General features: G+C 39.1%; 1 protein-coding gene across 5 annotated transcripts in view; it reads left to right on the top strand.

Moving 5' to 3' along the window:
* LDLRAD4 (low density lipoprotein receptor class A domain containing 4) overlaps positions 1-27,550 on the top strand; it is a 348,064-nt gene that overhangs the window by 78,119 nt on the left and 242,395 nt on the right. For 3 of the 5 annotated variants that reach the window (XM_020791751.3, XM_072998774.2, XM_078391504.1), the window contains exon 2: positions 24,632-24,736. The exons of the other annotated variants lie outside the window; for them this stretch is intronic. The gene's annotated coding sequence lies outside the window, so the exon portion shown is untranslated. The remainder of the gene's footprint in view (positions 1-24,631; positions 24,737-27,550) is intronic. 5 annotated transcript variants of the gene reach the window in all.

The raw sequence follows: 27,550 nt of genomic DNA, 5'->3' as shown, positions 1-27,550 counted from the left end.
AACACTGATTTTATATTTATTCCCTGATACTTATTGTAGAATTAGTAGTAGTAACTTTATTATGGTCAAAGACCAATAAGACCAGAACAATATAAAATAAATACGTAAAATTGTAGTTTCATAAAATTAAGCAGAATCATAAATTTTCCATTAAAAACATGATAAAACAACCCCTTCTTTCCAGTTAATGACATCATATATCTTTAAAATAAGTAAAACCTCAGCCAATGTTATACAGTATTAAAAGCATTATATTATCTGTCTAAAATTGCAAGCCAAACATCAGGTCACAAGATGTAGAATTAAATACTGATGAATTCACCTGGTTATAGGCACTCAATTTTAAGCTGAAAGTGTAAGTTCAAAATATATTTAATTTTTTAAAACATTGCTGTTGACTGAGATATTGACTGAAATCCTATTGCAGAAGTTACATGGGATAAGGCTGATGACATCATTGGCTGCTGTGATTTTTCAGAAATTAAACATTTCCAGTTTCCCTCTGCTCCAAATATCCTGGCTCCCTTTGGTTCCCTTTAATTATGGGGAAGCTGTTGGGGCAATGGGATGGGGGTCTTTAATTTCTGAAAATCACCACAGCCAAGATGATTTTACAGGCATTAGTGCTTTTCAGAAATTAAAGACTATCCTTTACCCCACAGTTCCAAAAGCTTCTCCGCAACAAAAGGGATTCCCAAGGGGGGGATGAAAATTTTTAATTTCTGAAAAAAAATCATTGTAGATGATGACATCATTACCTTACACAACATAAGTTAAACAGAGGATTTCAGCCTTTCTGTCCTTAAATGCAGAGAATAAACTATTATCTTAGGAGTACAGATTTCAAACTGTGTAAAGACTTAAATATAGCTGTTGAAATTCAGCAGCACTCGTGATAACAGTAACTATAACCTAGTAGATGTCCTCTGTATAAGTACCAATGTGACTTTGTGGACTGCTGAGACTCAGTCTGTTGCGGCTGGCATTAGTTGCCACAGGCAAGTAATCACAAGACACTGACCTTGGTGAAAGCACATTTTACACTTCAGTGCTGTTCAACTGAGGGGCGGAGGGAGAGGAGAGCAAATGTTATGAAGAAGTGAAGAAGATTATCACTATTTTAGTTGTGAAAGAAGGCCAGTGTCCGTGCAAGTTAAAAATGAACCTCCTTATTTTATTTTTAAACGAACCATTCTGGGAATACTTATTAAAGAGTACTTATTAAAGAGTAATATTTAAAAAGAAATACAGTTGCACATAGTAACAAAAGTACTGTACTTACCTTCAGCATCTACCTCTCCAATATTGTGCAGCTTAGGTTATCCTCACAGATTGCTTTCTGTTCCTCAGGATTGTGGTTTGGAGTACCTTTGGTATGAATTCAACATACTAATATTGTTGAGTCTGGATATAGATCCTGTACAAAAATATGTTAGTGTACCTTGTTTTATGTACACATCCCAACCACAGCTTTATTCTGGCATTGCATTGATTATGGATCAGCGGTGCTAACAGACCAATGCCAAGAGTACGTCTGAAAAGCTTCAGGGGTAGGGGGCTCACCATTCAATAAAACAATCTAAACTTGAAAATGTAAAATGCTATTGCACATCTGAATATCTTCGATACCTTTGGACAAACCAAATAATGGCTTTAAGCTTTAAACAGTACAGCAGCTTTAAACGGCCAGAAATAAAAGCATTCTTTGTCTGTAAGGACAGAAACTGACATTAAAATAGAACCATGATAGAACTGGAAGGATTTTAGAATCAGAGAGACTTGATTCAGGCAGATGTTCATATTTGCAAATCAGATATCTAGGTTCTGTTGCAGCTAATCCAAAAGTTTATCACAACCTCCTATTCAAAAGAGTAATATATTCTGTGTGTTCTTTTTAACTTGCTTGAGGCCTTGAACTGCACAGTTTGTCATGCCAAAAACAATGCTTCCCAGAGACATTAATGATACATGGTTGACAAGCTTATAGGGACTTGTCCCAAGGCAGAACCTACAAGTTGATTTCAATACGGCAACAATATTTAAAAGTACTGTATTTTCAGTGCTGAACAGTTCAAGCAGTTGTGGTTACTGGGAACACATATGTCGTTCCTTAGTCTTCAAACTGATTTTCATCTCTTTAAAAAAAATCAATTGAAGCTTATGATGAAGTTTATTGTCCCAGTAACCAAGATACAGATAGCCATGTAGATTAGAATTCATCAGTATATTTTTATTTATGCTGTAGCTGATGATGCGGGGACCTGATTGAAATCCTGGATTGTTACAAAACTTGTGAACCAGATTTCTTATGTGGGCCAAGTAGACAAAAATACTTCCACTTTTCTAAGAAACATGGCTTTAAAGCAATTTTAGTGGATGTGATACTATAAAATGTGTAAGTTTTTAAAGAAATTGAAATTGGATAATTAGCTATCCTCACAATTGATAATTTTTGTGATGGGAGATTTTGTATACCTCCGTTCTGGCTACCAGAGGCTTCTCTACCTATGTTTTACTGAAAGCTCCTTTCAGAATTTTAGTTGCTTGGCTAAAGCCCTCAAAATTTTGGCTAGAGGAATTTGAACTGAATTCTCGGGGCATATTTCCAAGAAATGTGAAAATTTCATCCTTACCACTTTACATGTGAGGAAAGTGGTAAGTAAGGAGGAGCTGGGACTAGTTTCCCCTTCCTCATGTGACAGAAGAAACAAGGTAATTAACACCTGGATAGGTCTATTTCTTCTGCCTAATAGCTATTGGTTTAACTTGCAAGAATGAGTCACACATTGCAAGGCTTGGAATTTGAATGTAGTGGTAAAAAGGATTCTTGAATTAAAAAATAGAATGTGGCAAAAAGAACTTCTGAGTTTGGGAGATGCTTGATTTTGAGTAGATGGGATAAATATTACAGAATCGGTGGTGTGCTGTACAATTTTCTTATAGTTACTACCTTTTGCAGTATCTTGATATGCCCCCTGTTGATGTGGCTGACATTGCATGAGGTGATGAATCTTGGGTGCACTGTGGCGTTTTTGATCAGTTGTAAAACTAGCTTTCCTATTTTGGAGATGCTCAGTGGCTAATCTGGCTCTGTGAGAGATAATGAAAGTTGTGTCAGTGTCATTTCCCTTTGTTCTATACAGCTTCTGTTTTTGTCTGTGTTTAAACTGTGACTTGATATTGCATCAGTGATTTAAGATATGTAGATCACACCATCTTACTGGCAGAAAGCAGCAATGACTTGGAATGACTTCTAGGAAAAATGAAAGAAGAATGTGCCAAAGCAAGACTGCAGTTGAATATTAAGAAGACAAAAATTATGATTACAGAAGAATTACACAGCTTTAGCATTGACAATGAAGAAACTAAAATAGTTAGAGATTTTGTATACCTCCGTTCAATCATAAATCCAAATGGAGACTGTAGCCAGGAAATCAGAAGAAGATTGAGTTTCGGAAGGGCAGCAGTGAAGGAATTAGAAAAGTTAATCGAGTGTAAGGATGTGTCACTGGAGACAAAGGCCATCCACACTCTTGTATTTCTGACTACTGTGCATGGGTGTGAAAGCTATACAGTAAAGAAAGCTGACAGGATAACAATTTATTTGTTTGAAATGTGGTGCTGGAGGAGAACTTAGCAGATATTTTGGACTGCTGGAAAGTCACACAAGTAGATCCTAGATCAAATCAAACCTGAACTATCCCTGAGGCAAAATGTTGGAGCTGAGGCTATCCTAATTTGGACACATCAAGAGAAGACAAGATTCCCTGGAAAAGACAATAATGCTGGAAAAGGTGGAAAGCAGCAGAAAAAGAGGAAGACCAAATATGAGATGGATTGACTCCCTAAAGGAAGCCACAGGCTTGAGCTTGCAAGAGCTGAGCAGGGTAATTGAAGACAGGACCTTTTGGAGATTGCTCGTTCAAAGTGTTGCCGTGAATTGGAGGTGACTTTGTGGCACATACAATATCAACAAATGTTGCAGAGTTAATTGAAGCTGAAGGTGCATATTCTGGGTTACCAATGAGAAATGGAGGAAGATGGCGCTGGGGAGACCAGGGTGAGTTGACGCTAACTCTCTTAAAAATTTAAAAATAAGAATAGCTTTGCTTCTGTCCTGTTTGCTTTGGCTAAATCTCTTCTGTGCCTCTGTTGATAGATGTTAATTATGACAGTGTGGACCACATCTACCCTTGGAAATTTATAATATTGTCTTGACCCATTCCAGTCCAGATTCAGGCCACAGGGGGTTGTACTGGGACAACCCTGTTGGCCCCTTGGGTCCTCAGTTGTGGGGTGCCCGAGGAATCATCAGTATCCCTAATGCTGCTTAACATCTATGTTAAGCCATTGGGGGAGGTCATCAGGATATTTGGAGTAGGGTGTTGTCAGTATGCTTATGACATGCAACTCTATCTTTCCTTTATCACCTCTGCAGTGGAGGCCATCTAGGTGCTTGAGTGATGCCTGACTTCATTACTGGAATGAACCAGGGTAAACAGGTTCAAATTGAATCCGGATAAGACAGATTCTTTTCCTGGGAGGGGCCTTCAAAAGATTGTGGGGGAATCGTCCCTAGACTGAATGGCGCTGCCCTCCCATTTAAGGATCAAGTTTGTAATTTGGGTTTTCTTCTGGACCAGGCTCTTTCTTGGGATTTCCAGATCACAGCTATGTCCAGATCAGCTTTTAAACAGTTTAGGCTTAGCGCCCAACTCCGCACTTACCTTGATGAGGGCTCCTGCAAGATGTTTGTGCAGGCACTGGTGATCTCCTGAATTGACTACTGCAATGCTGTCTGCGTGGGGCTTCCCTTGGGACTGACCTGGAGACTACAGTAGGTCAAGAATGCAGTGTCCAGAACTGGTGGTTGATGTGAGCACATTTGATTACATCTCCCCAGTGCTGCCCAGCCTGCACTGTTTACCCGTTGTATCCTGGATCAGGTTCAAAGTTCTGACACGTATAAAGCCCTTCATGGTTTGGGACCACATTTTCTGTTGGAGCATCTTTCCACAATGCTATCTGCCCGGCCCACCAGATCTTCTCAGGCCAGGTTCCTCCATGCAGCCACTCCAAGAGAGGCCTGAAAGTTATCTACTAGAGGTAGGGCCTTCTCAGTTGTGGCACCTATGTTATGGAATCAGCTCCCAGAGGAGCTACACCTGGACTCTTCCCTGTTCTCATTCAACTCATTTAGTTGAATGCCTCACCTCCAATCTTGCTCACTCTGAAAGTTGATGACACCATTAAGCTTTTAGACTATATTTTTGCTAATTATGTTGTATTTAGTTCTGCCTAGTTTGTTTTAACTGTCTGTAAAATGCCCAGAATAGTGCTCTGGCACAAATGAGGTGGTAAACAAACAAACAGTTTGAGATTATAGGTAACCTGGTCTTTTACCAATTTTATAATTTCTTATTTATGAGAGAATAATCAAAATGAAGGACCTCAGCAATGCTACTATTTGAACATTACAAGATCATTTCACTTACAGGAATATCCGATATTCAATATTATTTATAGATGCCCCCCCCCAGTAATATTCTATAGCAGTGGTTCCCAAGACTTAGGTCCCCAGATGTTCTTGGACTAAAATTCCTAGAAGCCTCCACATTATCTGTGCTGGTCAGGAATGCTGTTCTGTAAGAATGCTGGAGCACCTCCCTCTTGATTCAGAAATTGGAATTCAATTTCATACTATAGCTTCTGGGAGAAGAGCCAGCTTGTTTAGCCTTGGGTAAGCTATGTAATCTCACAGGCCTCCAGAAGAAGACAGTGGTAAACCACTTCTTTGTACTGTACAGTTTACCTAGAAAACCTTGGAAAGGGTTGTTGTAAGTTGGAATTGACTTGGCAGCTTGTTATTCTTAAAACAGGCTTGGCAGCTATAGCCCTCCAGATGCTGATTATGGGCCATTCCCATCAGGCATCTCAATTGATCAAACTGGCTTGGGTTGATGGGACAGGATTTCAATAGCACTGGAAGGGCTATAGCTTCCCCAGTCATGTTATTAAACATAACAACTACTAATGATAATGACTGTAAGTGAATCTTAAGCTCTGGCCTCTTGAAAGCTTGACATTGAAGCTTCAGTTTCTAAAGAGCTAGAAAATGCTACAGTGGTTGGAGTATACATATGTTATACAGAGTGTACCTCATATTAATACATGTCCACATGCTTATTACACTACTTCAGCTTAGTGAGTATGGGGCATAATAGACTATGTGCTATTAGAATAGATTCAATGAATCATAAGTTTGGACATGAGTAGCAGGTATTTTTTAAATGTAAGATTAGTTCAAATCTATCAATGCAAAGCCAGCAGTTTAAACTTTAGTTCTTCATATCAATTTTGTGTAGTTCTTCTGTAATCATGATTTTGTCCTCAAAGGTTGTGCTGTAGTAGTCTATAAAACTAGACTGGTCTTCTTCTGAAATTATTTGGAGTGTTATAGTAGTTAGCGGATATTTGCAATATGATCTTTAAAGCCTTTCTTTTTGGAATCCAGCTTGAACATCAGCCATTTCTTGTTCCATATAAGGTAAAAGTTTTTGCTGCAATACCTGGAGCATCACCGTTTTTATGAGAACCCAGCTTGAACACGAAGCATTTCTCATTCCATAAAAGTCTTTATTGCAATACCTGGAGCATCACTGCTTTTATGAGAATTTACAGCAGTGGTCCTATAGTTATTGCATTCCTTGGCATCTCTGGTTTTTCCTTTTCTATTATTCTCCTCTATTTCTTTGCATTATTCATTTAAGAAGGCCCTCTTGTCTCTCCTTGCTATTCCTGGGAAGTTTGTATGCAGTTTTCTGTAACTTTCCCTATCTCCCTTGTATTTTGTTTCCCTTTTCTTCTCTGCTATTTCTAAGGCCTCATTGGACAGCCACTTTGCTTTCTTGCATTTCCTTTTCTTTGGGATGGTTTTTATTTATTTATATTTTATTTATTTATTGGACTTATATACCGCCCCATAGCGCTACAAGCACTCTCCGGGCGGTTTACAATTTTAATTATACAGGCTACACATTGCCCCCCCAGCAAGCTGGGTACTCATTTTACCGACCTCGGAAGGATGGAAGGCTGAGTCAACCTTGAGCCGGCTACCTGGGATTTGAACCCCAGGTCGTGAGCACAGTTTTAGCTGCAGTACAGCGTTTTAACCACTGCGCCACGAGGCTCTTTTGTTGCTGCCCCCTGTACAATGTTACAAGCCTCTATCCAAAGTTCTTCAGGCACTCTGTCCACCAAATCTAGTTCCTTAAATCTGTTCTTCACTTCCACTGTGTATTTATAAGGGATTTGGTTTAGATTCTACCTGACTAGCCCAGTGGTTTTTCCTACTCTCTTCAGTTTAAGCTTGAATTTTGCTATGAGAATCTGATGATCAGAGCCACAATCGGCTCCAGGTTTTGTTCTGCTGACTGTATAGAGGTTCTCCATCTTTGGCTGCAGAGAATGTAATCAATCTGATTTCGGTATTGCCCATCGGTTGATGTCCATCTGTAGAGTCATCTCTTGTGTTGTTGGAAAAGAGTGTTTGTGATGACCAGTTTGTTCTCTTGACAAAACTCTATTAGCCTTTGACCTGCCTCATTTTGAACTCCAAGGCCAAACATACCTGTTGTTCATTTTATCTCTTGACTCTCTACTTTAGCATTCCAGTCCCCTATAATGAGAAGAACATCTTTCTTTGGTGTCAGTTCTAGAAGGTGTTGTAAATCTTCATAAAATTGTTCAATTTCAGTCTCCTCAGCATTGGTGGTTGGTGCATAAACTTGGATTACTGTGATGTTGAAAGGGCTGCCTTGGATTCATATTGAAATCATTCCATCATTTTTGAGATTATATCCCATTACAGCTTTTCCCACTCTTTTGTTGACTGTGAGGGCTACTCCATTCCTTCTACGGGTTTCTCGCCCACAATAATAAATATGATAATCATCTGAATTGAATTCACCCATTCCTGTCCATTTTAGTTCACTGACAGCCAGGATGTCAATGTTTATTCTTGCCATCTCCTGTTTGGCGACAGGAAAATACGCAGAGTTAATTGAAGACACACGTTCTTCTTCTTTAGCTAGAGGGGTGTATTTTACAATATTTACAAGTATATACAGGTTGGCATCACTTCAGTATGGCAGGAAATCATTAAACAAACCGGCATAGAGGATAGCAGCAAATGATGGAGAGAGAAGAGAAATCTATGAACACACTGTTCACTTATATACATATACAAGGCTTCTTTAGTCCAATCAGAAGACACATTACATCATCTTCTGCACCTGGGTGTCTTCTCATCTTCAGACATTGCATCATCTCCTCAGCAGTCACAGTGACTCAGCATACACACATCTGTTCACAATGGCAGCTCATTAATAACACATTTATCCAGGTTCAGGCCTATAAAAATTACAATATCCTGACAATCCAGCTTACCAAGGTTCATAGATCTTACATTCCAGGTGCCTATGCAGTACTTTTCTTTGCAGCATCGGGCTTTCCTTTCACTTCCAGGCGCGTCCACAGCTGAGTGTCCCTTCAGCTTTGGCACAAACACTTCATTAGCTCTGGAGCTACTTGTACTTGTCCTCCGCTCTTCCTCAGTAACATGTTGGACGCCTTCCGACCTGAGGGTCCCATCTTCAAGCGTCATATCTTTTAGCCTTTTGTTTCTGTTCATGGGGTATTCTTGGCAAAGATACTGTAGTGGCTTGCCAGTTCTTGCTGCAGGTGGATCACATTTAGTCAGAACTCTCCACTATGACCTGTCCGTCTTGGGTGTCCCTGCACGTAGCATAGCCCATAGCTTCTGGGAATTACTCAAGCCCCTTCGCAACAACAAGGCAGCAATCCATGCTTTTAGTCAACATTTAATATAATACTGAATAAAACAAAACAAAACAAAACAGGGCTTCAGTTATTTCTGGACAAGGTTTGTAATTAGCTTGCTATTGGTAATTCCCTGCTGTTTCCAGCACTATTTTTGATTTCTTATTACAATCCAGACTATTGGGTGATGAGGTTTAGTTTGTTTGGAAATGTGACTTTGTCAGGATCTCCAAAATGTCATTGTGAGATTAATTGCTTTCCCAGCTAAAGTTCAACAGACCTGGTATTTTCATTGAAATTGTTGATTTTAAGTAGGGTGCTCTTTGGAACAAAGCTGGAGCTTGATAGACTGGAGCTTAATGATACTTCATTTCAAAGAGGGATGTGCTATCACCTGGAGCAGGAAAGACTGATATGGTATTGGGGGAGAAGGTGATTAAGGAGCAAAGACCCTTGTTTCATTAAAGAATTTCTTATCTGTTTCTACCTTTAGCTTCCTATTTTTGTCTTCCTGGACAGCTGTTTCAGTTAATTCAGTAAATCTACAGTATCTTCATAGACTTTAAATTTTTTTAACTTACAAAAACTTTCAGCCTAGAGGAGTTTCTAACCCCAAGTATTTTCTTTTTCTTGTGTTATTGAAACTGTTGTGATATAACAGAGTGGCCTTGGCAGCCAGATGGCATGTATGTATGTATGTATGTATGTATGTATGTATGTATGTATGTATGTATGTATGTATGTATGTATGTATGTATGTATGTATGTATGTATGTATGTATGTATGCATAAATAAATAAATAAATAAATAAATAAATAAATAAATAAATAAATAAATAAATAAATAAATAAATAAATAAATAGTTTTATGTCCTACAGATGTAACATGTGAAAAAAGTCCATATTTTATTTTGAGCAAAAAAGTCTAGAAAAAACTAAAATGTTAAGTAAAGGGTAAGTCTCATGTTGGTATGATATTAAGTAGCAATGCCATTTTTGGGATGTGTGTGTCATGTATGTATGTCTCTGTGTGTGCATACTTGTGGAGAATATTTAATTTGTTTCATATTAAGTCATGGAAAAAAAATATTTTTCCATAATATTCCTTCTTTGTTTTTATTGGATATATGTATATGTTTCATGTATTTTGTATGTAGTTGGAAACAGGTGGAGAAAGGACTTGAACCATTTCTTCAGAATGCATAAAGTGAGATTTTAAATGGTGTGTGTGTTCTAAAATATTGTTTAGTAATTAAATTATGTACCATCTTTCTGCCCAAGGATGCTCAAGGTAACTGAGAATAATAAAATATAAATAATTGCAATATTTTAGGAAAAACTATGATGTTCCATCAAGTCAATTCTGACTTATGGTGATCCTTTTCAGGATTTTCTAGACAGAGAGTACTCAGTTTACCATTCCCTTCTTCTTGGGGTGCCCTAGGACGGTGTAACTTGCCCAAGGCCACACAGCTGGCTCTTCTAGGATGCACAGTGGGGAATCAAACTCCCAACCTCTAGCTTAGCAGCCAGGTACTTAACTTACTGAGCTATCCAGCCAGCTAGAAATATACTATTAAATATAAAACTATCAAAAAAAGAGAAAGAAATAAAGAACACCCATATGAACAAAAACTACTTTATTCAGCTAGCCAGCTTAAAGGCAAAAGTCCCATGAAGACTTCCTTCTCCAGTAAGGTGTCTTTGCTTTGACTTGGGTTCAGTAATTAAGACTGAGATAGATTGAGGCTGGTGTTCCATCTCCACCACTTCCATAATCTCTCCACTTGTACAAACTGAAAATTAAAACAAAACAAAACGGTATTTTTCTGGGACATGTGGGAAAACCCGATAAGGCTTCCATAAAATCACAAGATTCTTTATCACTAGTCAAAATTAGAATTAGAATTTTTGACACAGAATGAGATTTCACAAACAAATCACTTCCCGTTAAGAAAGAAGATATTTTGGGATGCTCTCTTTATCTGTTAGCACATACAGTTGCTGGTTATTTCATTCTTGAAGAGAAGGATTGTTTGTTTGACTGAAGAATGTAAGACTGGCTTGGAAATTGGGGAATAAGGTTGATAACTGTCTAGTTTTTTTAGTGTAAGATATGAATGCCTGAAAAGGTGTGTGTTGGAGGGTGAGGTGGACGAGCAGTTGGATGCTGGCAGTGTTTGTTCTTTATTTTGAGAGCAGATTCTGACATTAAAAGACAATCACGACAAAAGATTCCACATGGCTTTTGCTGTGAAGTCTGAAATATATTTCAGCCTGGAAACTTGTTTTTTTTTTTTGCCATAGTGGATTTTCTTTGGTTTTTATTTTTGCCCTCATTTCCAGTAATTTTTGCCTGTGCCCTCTCCAAAAGATGTGTTGCTAGTCCCAGCTGACATTGTAGTTTGTAGACTCCCATGCATTTAATTTCTTGGATCAGTGATCTGTGTCTCCTATGTTTATGTTTTATGAAAAAGGATAGATTATTGTTACAGATGTGCCCTATATATTATATTAAGTCTTTCACCTTTTGCCTTCAGAGCTTTAACATGCAAATTTTGGACACATAAGATGGGATATTCACTGATGATACATACATTAAAACTGATGAATTTGTACTTTATTTCATTGCATTTTCTACTCTCTTTGCATGCTTCTTCATCATTTCCTTTAAAGATTTACTGCCTCTAATTAAATCTTTGGTCTCTGAGTCTATGTTGTCAATGTTGTTGTTTTATCTTTTGTTGTTGTTTAGTCATTAAGTCATGGCCGACTCTTCGTGACCCCATGGACCAGAGCACGCCAGACCCTCCTGTCTTCCACTGCCTCCTAGAATTGGGTCAAATTCAAGTTGGTAGCTTCGATGGCACTGTCCAACCATCTCGTCCTCTGTCGTCCCCTTCTCCTCTTGCCTTCATGCTTTCCCAACACCAGGGTCTTTTCCAGGGAGTCTTCTCTTCTCATGAGGTGGCCAAAGTATTGGAACCTCAGCTTCAGGATCTGTCCTTCCAGTGAGCACTCATGGTTGATTTTCTTCAGAATAGATACGTTTGTTCTCCTTGCAGCCCAGGAGACTCTCAAGAGTCTCTCCTCCAGCACCACAATTCAAAAGCATCAATTCTTCAGCAGTCAGCCTTCTTTATGTTCCAGCTCTCACTTCCATCTACTTGTCACTAAGTTTGGTGAAGTATCTTTTCTTGGTAGAGACCGGGTCACAACAAATTCTTTATTACAGATCTTTATTTACAAATCTAGATTGAATTGCCTCTCAGCTCCAGGAAACGTGACCTAATCCACTCGACACTTACTCAAAGTAACTTGTAATTTAAACTTCCTAATCTAAAATTCTTTATTTTAGATTAGGAAAATTCTTTATTTTAGATTAGGAAATTTAAACTACAAAGTACTTTCAGAAAGTGTAAAGTGGATTAGGTCAAGCTTCCTGGAGTTGAGAGGTAATTCAATCTAGATTTGTATAAAATACCAGATTACATCTTCTTGTTCTTGCTACAGAAGTTACCGGGAGATTCTAGAAATATTTTTCTTATTTCGCTGTTTTTATCGCCTCTGTATTCATGAGCTGTTGCTTTGTCTTCTGCAAATAATAACTTGGTATTTCCATAATAAAACATATAAACAAAATCCAGCAGTCCTGATCTTTCCTGGCTAAAGCCCCACATGAGTGAGGTACAGTGGGGTCTTGACTTAAGAACGGCTCGAGTTAAGAACATTTTGACTTAAGAACCACTCTCATAGGAAAATATTGTCTTGACGTACATACTTAGATTTGAGTTAAGAACTGAAAAAAACCACGTGGGAAGCAGGGAAAGTGCAAAATTTGAACTTTCATTTAACTGTTGGCCAGTGAAAAGGGTGCCTGTCTGCTTCCTCACTCCTTCCAATGTTTAGAGAGTGGATTGGGAGACAGTCTTCAGACTGCCTGGTACTGCCTGGACTGTATTTTCCCTGCCTTCCCTGAACCTTTCTTGACCTAAGAAACAAAAGAAACAAAATATCCCCCTCTAGTGGTCGAAGGCGGAATAGCAGCTTCCCATTAGTTTCTATGGACGGAAAAGAGCAGATACGGATCAAATGGTTTTCAATGCATTCCTATAGGAAATGCAGATTTGACCTGAGAACTTTTTGACTTGAGAACCGCCTTCCAATACGGATTAAGTTCCCAAGTCAAGACCCCACTGTAAAATTGTTAATCAACCTCCATACACTGACTCATAATTTAGAAACCTAGGAAGCAGCCTTCCTTCAGTAAAGACTTTCTCACAGTCTGGCACAGTAATGTTTGCTGGGGATGGCGGCGGCAAATTCTACATTAGTTACATCAGAAATCAGGGGTTTACCACACCTACTCTGAGTGATACTAGTCTTCAATATCCCAATTAGAGATATTTTGTGTCACTTGTTATTAATTGGAGCAGTCACAGAAATTAAAGCTAAGATCTTCTATAAGTGCTATTCCATAGACCTATAGTCACCATGCTTTGTTTGTGCAGATACTGGTAAGATTTGCAGTAATATCAAAAGATATGTTCCATGCAGCTTTATCAGTTCATCTACACAGTGCATGGCCAAAAATGGACACAGTAAAATTTATAGAGAAAACAGCCAACAGTCTAGTTGTCAGCCTTATCACCATCTGAGGTTTGGGTCTGCTCATCAGAACATTACATTTCATTATACTCAGATTCCTACAGCGAACATAGAAGAGTATTGACAATCTCTTCTCATTTTTAAAGGTTCAATCTTTGGAATGACTTTTAAAATCAGCATATGAATGCTCATTATTTAAGAAATTTGGATAGCAAAGTATGCAATCCATGTTTTTGTGGGTGTTGTGGTGTTCTGTTTTGTTTTATTTTGGGACTTTAGTTTTAGTTATGCTTTGTAGAATTTTAACAGCTGAACTAACTCTTAATGAGCAAGGAATTTGTAAAACTCAATTAATCAAACAGCAACCAAAAAACAACAAAACCAAACTGAAATAATTTTCTGTATCTTCTCCAAATCTTTAAAGATTCCATGCTTCTTAACAATGACCTGAATGTGTCTATGGAACTGTGTGAGTGCTCAAGAAACACTTGTGGGTATCAGCCAGCATTTGAGTGAGACTCTTTCCCCCTCTACATTAAGGTTGCTCCAACAATAAAAAGCCCTTTCAGTCTCGAGCATTCTTTCTCTAGATATATGCTAATGCACTGTGAAAGTGCTCATCATGCCTGGATGGGCCCTGCTGATAAACTACTGCCTGGAGATCTTTCCAAGTGCTAATGTGTCAAAGTGCCTCCAAGCACAGTTGAACATTATTAGGGCTTTCTAAAGGTCGTGTCTGCTGAAGTTAGCTTGTACACTCTGTGGGGAAGAGTGATATTCTCTTTTGTAAAAGATGGGAGTAGAATTTTCTAATTTGGGGAAACAGGCACTAATAGGAAGAATCAATAAGGTTGAAAAGGCTTCTTTTATTTGGACAGTTTCCAGGGGGCAACTTTGCTCGTCTGTTGCAGCAAAACCATCAGAGAGTCTTGTGGGATCTTAAAGAGCAACAAATTTACTTTGGCATAAATGTCTGATGAAATGGCTCTGATTCTTCAAAGTTTACACCCAGAATGTATGCTGAGATCAAATAGTGATAGATTTGTTGGGACAACTTGTGTCCTAACCTTTTTTTTCCCCTGTTAAAAGAAAGCTATCATATAAGGGTGTGTCTGCATAGCGGGAAAATATGCTTAAATCAGCTGTGATTTTTCAAGTTAGGTTGCTGCAGGTGACATTGCTGAAGTTGTCCAGAGATCAAACAGTTTGTAAGAATCATTAGAGGCAGAGAGCTGTATTTGCATAGCAGAAGCTACCTTTGGCAAGCTGCTAATTAGCAATTTCCATCTCTCTCTCTCTCTTTTATTTACTTTTCCTGAAATAACCTAGTGATATGGTGTTCAAGCGCTGCCTTGAACACATTTTTTAAATTTTATTTCAAAAAACATTCCGGACAATAGGCACTTATTTGAGGGAAACTACCTGCACAAGCATCCCTTTGCCTTCAGGTCATATGATCACATGGAACAGAAAGCAGAAAGAAGTGATGTCAGCTTAACTGGAGCATATTTAAACCACCTCTGTGAACTGAACAACAACAACAAAATGATTCCCAACTAAAAAGAGATGATTCCACAGTGAGCTTCCCTGCACTAAACTTCATATCATTTTCTTGCTGGGCTTTAGTTCAAATTTCTCTGTGCCGCATTCATTGCGGATTGCAAGTAAACAGCCAGTGTAGTTGCCCCCTTAGTTAAGTGACTGAGATTGAATGATGTGATTTATAGTTTGCAAGTCATACAATACATTGCAATTCTAGCTTTAGTTGACCCTAAATTTATACCCTTAGTTACCATTGTGGCCAAAAGTATTCCCGGTGCATGGACAGAGATGTAAAACAACGAATGAAAACAGTTTTAACACTTTGCTTAGCATAACATTTACCGACAATAACTATCTCTGGCAGTCAAAATTGCTGAATAAATACTGACAGTGAGGAATTACTAGTTTTGCTGGGTAAGAATATTGTAAATGCAATATTCCTTGGTCTGATTTTGGCTTGCACCAGTCTATAGCTATGTGTGTTTTATAGTAATATGAAGAAAAGTATTTAATATCCTGAGGCTTCACCATGATTCTGGGCACCTTATTTACTTCACAGTGTGCATGTGTGTGCTGGAAAGCTGAAATAATTGTTCTTTGGAAGGTTATAGGTTCAGGTGGTTTATCCTTTCAATCTTCAATATGTCTGTTATTATACTTAAATAAGGTGTTTCCTCTTAGATTTGAATAGCATGTAATCCAGTTGCATCTAGTGATTGTTCATGCTACCAAGCAGTCCATCTTGCAAACCTTTGTTGACCTGAAGTTCTTAACATATTTTCTTTTTTAATTTTGATTTCTTGCCTGCCCCATTTGAGAATTCAAATTGAGCTACACAAAGTTTGTGTAAAGAGTATGTACAATATTAATATGTACCCATATTATGTCTATTGCAATAAAAATCACCAAGTATCTTGTGCATTTCAAACATAAAGCCAGTACAGTATCCTGTTCAAATATGTGGAGCCTAAGAGCCTCTATGATAGCCTGCTTATAAACCAGAGATTGTCCCATTGCAAACAAATGGGCTTTACAGTTGCTAAGAATTGATCGATTCTTCCTTGTTCAAGCAGGATTAAAAAAGCATCCATGCACTGAACAGACCTTTCCACCACAGTTAACATCAAGCAGGATATTGGCCTAACAGATTTCTTATGGTATAAGCCATAGAAACTGGAATTATCTTAATCAAATGCATGGACTTGTCTGCTATAAAAATAGTAAATCTTTAAAGTTCCATACGGTTGTATTTATTCAATACTTTGTAAAACAAAATAATATGCCAACTGCATAGGATTTTCTACATGTGCCTAAACCTATCTTACAAAGCTGGATCCTTAGTCTCAAAACTGGTTTAGTGAAAACAGACTAGCAAGCCATCTTGATAGCAAACAATGGCCACATGGCCACATACATGCAACAGGGTTTTATGGAGTTGCTTCACCCATGCATCTTGTGTAGCAGAGCAGCTCAGCCCAGCAAGACCTCTGCAGTGAAGTGCTATGCACACTTATTACAACATACAGTGGGGTCTTGACTTGAGAACTTAATCCGTATTGGAAGGCAGTTCTCAAGTCAAAAAGTCTGTAAGTCAAGTCTCCATTGACCTACAGTGCATTGAAAACCGATTAGTCCCGTAACAGGCCGTTTTTGTTCCATTTTGGTTTTTTTCTGGTCTGTAAGTCAATTCTCAGTCTGCAAGTCAAACCTAAATTTTGCGGCCAGAGAAGTCTGTAACTCAAAAAGTCTGTAAGTCAAGCCGTCTGTAAGTCAAGGGTCCACTGTAAGTCCAATTGGGATCAATGAGACTTCAGAGTTTAGAGTTTGTCCATGTTTTACACACACACACACACACACACACACACACACACACACACACACACACACACACACACACACACACACACACACACACACACACACACACACTCTCTCTCTCTCTCTCTCTCTCTCTCTCTCTCTCTCTCTCTCTCTCTTTATGCATCCTTCTGTGCTGTTCCACACACTTTGTAGGTCGGTGTCATTTGATGCCATTTCCCCATTTCCTTATTAACATTGTTCTGCTAGTCATTCTCCACCTCATGGACAGGTAGAGCAAGAAGGGATAGGAGGAGAGAGAAAAGTAGGTGGGGAGAGGGTGGAGAAGATATGCAGAAGGGGAGAATAATCTGTTGAAAGTATGATACCCTGGTTTGTTACTTTTGAGGGAATAGTGTGCATAGTCTGTCACTGCATTACTGAATTTTCATTGTAGACATTTGTTCCTGCACTTTGTCTGTTTGTAAAAGAGATGCTTATTCTGGCCTCTTGAGACAATTCAGTTTTAAAACCTTGTGTACCTTTTATGATCTCTTGCGCCTTGTTATCCACTGTATATCTAAAGCTACATATGCTGTTACTGTTATTTCCAAAACAGTTGTAAGAAGGGTTGTAAGAGAAATAGAGAGTCCTAAAATGTGGAAGACATGCTTTTGTCTTTGTCTTGCTTCTCTTTCTTGTCCAAAAATTATGTTTAAAGATTCTTTCATGATGTTGACATATGATTGTAATTGCTTAATTGCTTCTTTAAAGGGATGCCTCTGGACTGAAGGTGTATTCAACATATATTAATGAACATTTTTAATTTTCACCCCCCCCCTTTCATCTATTGTGTTGGATTTTGAGACTTGACCCTTTTGGGTGTGCAGCAGTATTGAGTGAGGTTTTGAGGTAAATCTTCTAATTATTCTTGATATTATCCTACCTTTGTAGATAGTTATGTGCAGCATCAGAGAGAAAGTTTGTTTTCTTTATATATAGCAGCTCAATTTGTTATTTTAGGTTAATGCTACATAAAAGAACAGATATTTTATTATGTAATCTTTATTTTAGTGGCATTATTAATTTTTCTAATGAAGAGTGTTTTCACTGTGCATCTGACTTGCTTCATTCACATAATTTTGCAAGGGATTCAAATATTTTTGTGTCTTCAATTTAATAACTGTCTTGTATTTTTCCAACATTTCTTCAGTCTTCAGCTGAACAGCAATTTTGCTGAATCTACAGTAGGTGGATTTTAATTGGATCAGTCCCTCATCTGGTGACCTGCAAACTTTAGTACTATTTGATCTCTTTCATGGAAGAAAGACAGAATATAATGTTTTGATAAATAACATAGATACCACACTATGTTGTTCTTGCAACCTTCTCTATTTTACTGAGACAAATTTTTTTCATAGCTGTTCAAAGGTTTTCAAATTCACCAGTGTGGGAGACTGGGCTGAACCCTCTCTGTTGTCTTTCTGTTGTTATATAAAGAATTTTTTAAAAGAAGCTAGGCAAGATTTTGGTAGAAGTTGACTGTTTGTTTATAGGTTGCCTTTATCCCAGTAAAGGGAGCCTGATTGTTAAGGAAAGGACTACTTACTAGCAATGTGCTGTGCTTTCCTCATTGGTGTATTCTTAACTTGTGTTTTAACTTATGTTATAATTACAGTGGTGGCCCGCATAGCAACGTTAATCCATTCCAGGATTAACGTTGCTATCCAGATTCGTTGCTATGCGGGGGGGGGGAACCCATAGGAATGCATTAAACTCCATTTCCTATTGTGGAAAAACTCACTGCTATGCGGGGAATCCTCCATCCAGCCACCATTTTCACCGCCTGGTAAGTGAGGGCAGGGCGCGAAAATGCTGCAGGCGGCCATTTTCTGCACCCAGCGGCTATTTTGGAACCGCCGATCAGCTGTTCCCAAAACATTGCAATGCGAAGATCGGTAAGCGAAACGCTTACCGATCATTGCAATGCAATGTTTTGCCTATTAAAACATTGCAATGTGATCACATTAGCGATCGCAAAAAACACGTCGCTATGCGGATTCGTCGTTAAACAGTACGCTCGTTAAGTGAGGCACCACTGTATAGAATAGTTTAAAAAGTTGATCTTGTTTTGTGTTGCAGTTGCATTTTTTAGTATACTGCCTCAAATCACTTTTTTTTGGTGGGGGAGTGGAATATGAAACCAGTGAATGAATAAATATTTTTCTACTCATTATTATTCTACCCCTGCTTTTGAGTATGGCAGCATTTTTTAAAATACAAAACTGCTTCCACTGCTTCCACTTGCCTTCTGTCTGGCAAGTTTGGGACAATTTAATCAACACTGGGTGGAATTTAAAATCAACAATCATGGCATGTCTTTACAGCCCCCAGATTGAAATTCACTTTTCAAAAGGCCTGGTATAGACATCTAGCCATGATTTTTGGTACTCTTGTGTTTTGTTTTTCTGTCCCATCTACAGATAAGCAGTGCCCAGACTGTTGAAGGTCTGTACAGTCCAAATGCTAGTATTTATTTGTGATTTCTAAGTGGTCTTATAAAGGTATCACTACCTTTGCCTGTGGATTACTTCCAAATATTCCTCATGTAGGCTCAAAAAGAGGGGGAAAATCCAGGCTTGTGGAAATTTGATGGATGGTACAGTATGCTGGACTGTGGCAGAGCTATCAACCATTTCTGTTACTTGTCTTCAGGAATTTTAAATATTTTTCTACATCTGATATTCAGTCCACACAAAAATCATTCATGAAGATAGCACCACTGATTGTGCAGATGTAGGCAGCAGCACTTAGTATGATACTAGCTTGTACCTACGCGTCTCAGGAGGTCAAGCAGTCTGAACACTGGTATCTAGCCGCCTAGAGTGGTCGTAATTGACCATATAGGCGGGATATAAATAGAATAAAATAAATAAATAAATAAATAAATGTATAATAGTAATATTTACTAGTAGTCACTTGAAAAATTAATTCATCTTTCATAGTATAGGTTGGCAGGCCATTTGCCCTTTCATGCCCGAATTTTCACCGACTCATTCCGTTCCTGTTGTTTGAAATGCAAGTGTAAGAACTTGTCATGAAAGGGCAGTGCAGCTCAAAAGTATGACTCTAGCTCCGTTCAGATGTGCTTTTTAAATGTTTGGAGTCCATCAACTCTGGGGAATGTGTTAGGCTGCCGCCGGAAGTCAGGTACACAACAATCTGAAGAGTGGGAAGCTACTGTGCCCATGGAGCCTCAGTACCTGAGCTACTCTTCCACAGTCAGAACTTGCCTGACACAAAGAGGCTTTCCAGGCACACCAGTCCCCTTCTTTTCAAGTGATTGTCTTTCCTTGATTTAGGAGATGATGTTCGGATGGGGCTCTAATGTATGTGTGTGTCATGTGTTTTAAACTATGGCTGAACAGGGCTGCCGAGGGAGCTGCAGACAATGTATTACAGTGGACCCTTGACTTACAGACGGCTTGACTTACAGACTTTTTGAGTTATAGACTTCTCTGGCTTGCAGACTGAGACTTGACTTACAGACTTTTTGACTTGAGAACCGCCTTCCAATACGGATTAAATTCTCAAGTTAAGACCCCACTGTATTGTTATTTATCACATCTATGCTTTGCATTTCCATTAAAAGATATCGATCAAGGTGGCTTACAAACTTTTTGAAAGAGTAAAAAGAGATAAAAGCATATTTGGCTAAAAAATTATTAATAAATCATACCAATCTGCCTCCTTTTAAAAAGGATAAAATTAAACAAAATTCATTAAAATTGATAATATTAGAGTGACATCATTTTTTAAATCAAATTGATTGAAGTCATGATTTAATTATACTGTTTTTATTCTATTTTTATTGTTAGCCGCCCAGAGTAGACTTGTGTTTCAGTGGAAACTGAAATCTCAGCCTCTGGTTCAACAGTCAGATGCCTAACTTACTGAGTTATCCATCCAGCCAATAGTATTTATTTCTTAGAAAATATGCCTATGATCTTTAAGTTTGTCTATTAATCTGTGGGGTATAATGGTGTTAAAAGCAGAGCTAAAGTCCGCGAACAGCATTCTTACATAATTCCCTTGTGTTTCCAAGTGGGATAAAGCCATATAAAGCACAGTATTGATCGCATCCTCGGTTGATCTATTTTCTTTATAAGCAAACTGAAGCCCATCAAAGGGATCAGGAAGGCAGGAGATAATATATTTCCGAACTAACTGCTCAAAGCACTTCATTAAGATTGAAGTTAGTGCCACCAGCCTGTAGTCATTCGGACTGTTTGTAGGCAACTTTTTAGGCAGTGGAACGATGACGGAAGCCTTGAGACAGACGGGAACTGCGCATAGTGTCAGGGATCGATTAAAAATTACAGTCCATATCCCGGCTAGCTGATCAGCACAGTCTTTTACCACCCGACCAGGAATTAAGTCGGGTCCAGCTGCTTTTCTGGAGTTAACCACTTGTGTTTGCCTTCTGTTTTGAGTCTCTTCTCCCCAGAAAGGTAGTCCATGTTTGCATTGTGAATAAATTCCCACTGTAGTCATTTTTTCTTCATAATTGTTATAATTTTGGTAATCAAGGAAGTCCTATAATTAACTACAGTATTATAACAATGCTCTCTGGAAAATATTAGTAAGATGTCTTTCATTTTGGGAAGAGAAGCGAAAGAACCTCAGAAGTAACAAAACAAAATCAGGGAGCATTTTCTTAGTTCTCCTTTACTTTTTGGGAGCTAGTGTGGTGTAGCAGCTAGACTGTGGGACTGTGTTCCAGGAGAGTTTAGTTTAAACCCCTGCTTAGCTATGGGAACTCACGAGATTGCAGTGGTAAGCCCCTTCTTGAACATCTCACATATCCTGAAAGCTGCACCAGGGTCACTGTATGTCACAGGCAGCTTGATGGCATACAGTAATCACAATGTAATCTTTTAAGGCTGCTGAACCACTTTTTCCCTAGGAATTATGTTTATGCTCTTTTAAGAAGTAGAGGAACCTAAAAATGATTTCCACTGGTAAGTTGAGGTGCCACCAAACATAAGTGACTGGTGCATGTGGTGGCAGTATTGTTGGTAGCAGAGATAGTTTCATTAAGTTATTGGCCCTTGGCAGTATTTTTAAAAAATGGAATAGAAAACATACAGTATGATGAAATTAGATTATTTGACCTAATTTAGAGATTTTATGTTTTAAGAAAATAAGGTACAGCACACTTGAAGTGAATGGGAACTTCCTCCTAGGACACTAGTGTTACTCTAGTGTGAGCCTAATTAATTTTACAGATAAGCAAAAGAAGTTCCAGATGCTTTGTATTCATGCATTATTAGAAAGGTAGTCGTAGGGCTACTGTTCTGTACGAAGTTTCATTCTGCATTGAACACACTGATATTTATTTACATGTTGCCACAGCTAGGACTTTACTGAGAATCAAGCAAGTTGTTCAGTGCTGTGAAAGGTTGTGCAAGTGTTGAAAGTTTATGTATTTACTCACTCCAGGTTTCTGGAATACTCTGAATCAAAATCATTAGTAAACAGCCAGACAGAATCCTAGATTATGTTCGTGGAATTGTGTCTTGATGTATAAAACTGTGCCCATTTGAGTGAAAGTACAGATTTTTTATACTGTTCTGTAAGCTTTGGCAGAATTCAAAGAATAAAGGTTTTTTAAATCATTTATTTGTTTACTTGGTAAAGATAAGAATTCAGAGAAAATGGAACACCAGTGTCCAGAATTTGAAGTCATTGCCTTTTCATGGATTATATTGATTACTTCCTGGAGATTGTAAGAGGCTTGCTTTTCTGCCTTGTATAATGTTTGAAAAATTGGGTACACAAGGTTTCTGCTTATACATAATTCCTAAAATATTTGGGGGCTCTTTTAGCCATGACATTTCACAATGTGTCCAAATCTTTGCATCTATTTTGTTTTAAATGACATTAGTGGCATTTAAACCATGTGCTTCTCTGGATACATTTGATAAGATTTGCTTCTCAAAATTACTGTGTTTTAGTGAAGCCTGCCATGACTCCAAATTGATATAAGAACACATTATTCCCAGTGTTTTGCATATTAAAATGTAAGTTTAATGTAAGTTTACATTTTGGTACAAGGGGTCACTAATTCAAATCATTAGGAAATGTGTGTAGATAATGTTGGGAGTTGATATTTTAAGCTATGGAAGTTCCCTGTTGGGTCAGGTCCTATATCAGAACAGACTACAACTGTGACAAGGCCTGGTTGTGCCATGAACGATGAGGGCAGAAACACTGGAGACAGAGGTCATGGCCAAAGTTAGGCTGATGTTGAAATTTATGGACAACTTTGCATGGCAACTGTAGCAACATAGCAGCAAGTTGCTCTGACTAACAACCTGGCTTCACATCAAAGCATTTATAGGGCCTGTTGTGTGCCAGTTCTCTGTTGGAGTCAGCATAGAAACAGGGGGTGAGAAATGAAGTGATTCCTTTCAAGCTGAAACTTGATCTGTAGGACAGTCTCCTAAGGCTCCAGAGTGCTGGTGACACAAGAGGCAAAGCTTAAGAAGCTGCTTGCTGGAGATCCCAGTTTGAGATCTCTTGCTTTTGCCTTGATAGCTGGCATTTGCGAAACCTTGAAGGGTGTTTCAAACTTGCTGATTCCATATTTGAAAATGTGCACTTGTATAATTTGGCAAGACATGTGGAGACCACTCGGAAGCTGTGTAGATTACACGTGCATATAGTCTAGGGCAATTAGATCCCTGGCATCAATGGAGGCTTTTAAAAACCTTGTTGGGAAGGGGTGTCAGAATGAAGCAAGTGAGAAATTCTTAAATGTCCACTTCCTGTTTGTAGTTGTCTGATTATCTGGAATGGGGACTGCATGCTTGTAAATAAATCGAAGGAAAGCTCACACTACAGTGTAAATGACACATGCAGTTTGTCTTTGAGCCCATGAATTGGTTTTGAATACCACATTTGGAGGGAGTTCAGAGTCTATCCTTACAACATCCCTGTTTCTTCATTTTAGCATTATCATTTTAGAGTAGGAACAGTAATTTCATTTCTTTGGTTGTTAAACAATTCTGAAATCCGTGCTTATCTATGGCAGATCACTGGAATATCTACCAGCAATCCCACATTTGCCTTTTGCCCCCTGCTGCTTTAGGTTGGTCCTTTCCTTCCCTTGCTCCTTTGCCTGAGTGATTCTCTTTGCCTAATTGAAAACTAATTGCTGATTAGAGTTCTGAGACTTATTGTTCCAGAACATAGTTTATTAGGAGGTCCACCAATCTGTGCCATACCGATATCCGTTTCACGGCAAGATGTGATGGCAGCATTGCAGAGTCACAAGTACAAAAGGCGTGAGTGTGCAGTGAACTTGGCAAAGATTTCATAGGATTCTTCTTGGTTGCTTCTTATGGTTGTTTTTCAATTATTGTCTGTTGTTGCTGATGACGAAATGAAAAAAAGAGCAATTTGTACTTTGTTTTGCTCTGAGATGTAGAGATCTTGTTTCTTATGTGATGGATTGGCTTTTGTTGTATTTTTGTCAGGATTAAGAATTACTTGAAATAAATTAGCTTATATTTCTGTAATATTTTCTGTGTTTTACTGCACACACACTGCAGTGAGAACTGGGTTTGCTTTTGTTTTCCCAAATTTGTACCCCCTAATACTTTTTTTCCCCAAAAATTGCCTGATACAGTAGTGGATTGTACCTGAAGTGCAAAGCTTGACGGGGAAGGGGAATTACAGCTGCAAAGGAAATAGGGAATAGTGTTTAAATTCACAGAAGGAACATATTGTTTGGCAATTTAAAATGCTTGTAGCTGATTGTATTTATGCACACTTTCAGCTCTCGAGACTCAGCGTTCTAATCATGTGTTGATGGAAGTGCTTCTGTGATCCCTTTAATAGAATGGTGGCTGCAGTTTCTGCTCTTCTGCCTCTGCAAGTTACGGTAAGTGGTTTGTCATTGTTAGTCCTCTTTTGTGTTGAATACCAAGTGAAGTGATTTTTCTCTCTCTACATATTGGTGGCAGTAGTGGAATCAGATTGCCCTTCTGGGAGAGAAAGGATAGGATTGTCTCATTGGCAAGATGATCTCTATTGAAGCTGATTCTGCAGTTGCTTTCATTGGTATAGGTCTTAGATCTTTCTGTGTGATTAGCCAATATGAATGTCAGCTACACTTTAGTTTTTCTGCACAATATTTTGAGGTCCCTAGTGTGGGACAAGATCACATTTGCTGATGTGATTGCAAGAACTCATGTGCAGAGGTTAAGCGGTGTGTCCTTTCTTTTCCAAAAAATAAATAAATATGGATATGCTATATGCTATACCAAAAATATACTGTAGATTAGTTTCCAAGGAATGAACAATAAAAATCCATGAAATATTTCACAGTGGAGGAAGACAGTGGTGCAGAAAGAATGAAGACTTGTGCTAATTCTTAAAAAAGAAAATGAAATAAAAAATTGAAGCAGGACACTTTCTTTTGCAGAGTCTGCTGAGAGTTTCCCATATTAGCTGGAGGATTGATCCAAGAATTGCTTTGATGCAGCTACACAACCACTTTACATCTCTTTATCTCTCTCCTAGTATAGGTGCATGAGGATCTTTAAATATATTATTACCCCATTGGTGTAATTGTATTTATTTATTTATTTTATTTATTTAACTTATATGCTGGCCACACTACCCAAAGGTCTCTGGGCAGCTTACAACAATTAAAATACAGTACAAATATAAAAGAATTAAAATACAATTAAAATATATACTATAAAAATTGCCATCAGGACCCACAGTTGATAAAACTAACTAACTAATTAAAACCCTTCTGGAACAGGAAGGTTTTGACCTGGCACCAAAATGTCATCAATGTTGGCACCAGACAAATCTCCCTTGGGATGGCGGTCCTTAGTCTGGGGGCACCTACTGAAAAGGCCCTTTGTCTACAAGCCATCCCTCTTACCTCCTTGAGGGACAGCTCTTTCAAAAGTACGGCACACTGGACACATCGTCTGATTCTAAGGTAACGGTGGATTCCAACCCACTGCAAATCTGAGTGATTTTTCTCTCAAAATGAATGGCAAACTCATTACAGCGAGCTGATGAGCAGTCCGGGGCCTCCACCAGATTTCCTGGTTGAAGAAGATCCCGGACCACTCAAAACAGCTCTGCTGGATGACATTCTTCAGAAGCAATATGGCTGGAGAAATATTGCCCTTTCTCCAGCCATATTGCCATGAAATAGGCCCGATAATGTGCTCTAGGTCATGTTCGATCAGACTCCCAGTGGGATTTCCTCCACCTGCGCTCCGGCCATCTCCCCTCTTGCTTCATCGCCCACAGTTCAGAAGTATATCAAGGAGCTGTCTGCATGCAGGAAGAGGGTGCTTAGGCGCAATCGTGTCAACCACCCGGGTCATCTTCGTATTCCATAGGGTGACCTGAGCTTTGACAGGAGCGCCGACCATATAATACGGATAATCCCTCAGAGCATTCAGGAAACCATCCGGATCCATTAGTCTCTGAGGGCGGATCATCTTAATTGATCCCCCACCCTTGCAGAGGGGAGAAGAAGCTAATAGACTAAACTTGACCAGGAAGTGGTCTGACCATGACCATGGGGTCACAACCAGCCCCTCCACATCCAAACTACCATCTTCCAGCCCCGCTGAGAAAACCAGATCCAAGGTACAGCCTTTCTCATGTGCCGGGCTGGTTGTCATGACAGCCATGAAGTCCTGAGCTGCCCCAGTCAAGGCAGCCTTGGCATGGATGTTGAGGTCCCCCAGCATCAACAGCTTGGGAGTCTTCAACACCAGGTCCGAGACTACCTCCGTCGGGTCGGCAGGAAGACTGTTGGTACACAGCAGGGTGGGCGGTACACCAACAGAATCCCCAATCTGTCTTGTAAGCCCAACACACAATACAGGCCCTCAAGACCTCCTCTCAAAGGGATAGGAAGCATGGTCAAAGAGATAGAACTCCTATAGACTATAGCAACCCCTCCCCAACCCTCAGAGCGACATTGGTGCTGGACCCCGAGTACCCAGGCGGACACAGCTGGGAGAAGGAAACACCACCCTCCTCTCCCACCCAGGTCTCAGTAATACACACCAGGTCAGCGCCTTCATCCATAATTACATCATGGATGAGGGCATTCTTATTTTGTACTGACTTGGCGTTTATCAACAGCATCGTGTGGCTCGAGGGTTTGCTGATATGGTCACCTGATACCATCTGATTGGGGGTAGGACTAGAAGAGAGGATAGAGGTAAGATATCTAACCTCTCTTCTCCTACATGGGCATGTTCTACTCCCACCGCCATTCCTTCCTCTACCTAGCACCACCTCAATGGCCTGCCCCCTCCAACACCCTCCCCCCTTCCTGTTCCCTCAGATCCACTGTGGGTCTCTATGTTCAGATGGCAATTGAGGGGCGGCAGATGGTGGAGACTCCTCCAAAGGCAGGAATAATTTCAGTATTTGTTAAACTTGGATATGTTTTCTTCTCCATTTGAAAGTCTCACATTCGTCTTATGATATATGCAATTACTGTCCTTGTTCCTTGCTTACCCCACCCCCACCCCCACTCCACATGGCAGAGGTAGGGAGAGCACAGTTGAGTTCTGCCATCATTCCTGTCTTCTGCTATACGAGTATGATACTAACATGTACAATTAGTGGCTACTGATTCTCACCTTTAAATGCTCCAGACTAATGCAACATCCAAGGACCTAGATATCTGGGGATATGAAATGATGGC

The sequence above is a fragment of the Pogona vitticeps genome, chromosome 4, assembly GCF_051106095.1.
Source record: "Pogona vitticeps strain Pit_001003342236 chromosome 4, PviZW2.1, whole genome shotgun sequence".
NCBI lineage: Eukaryota > Metazoa > Chordata > Lepidosauria > Squamata > Agamidae > Pogona > Pogona vitticeps.
The sequence above is the reverse complement of the archived record's forward strand: the minus strand, read 5'-3'. Positions and strand labels throughout refer to the sequence as shown.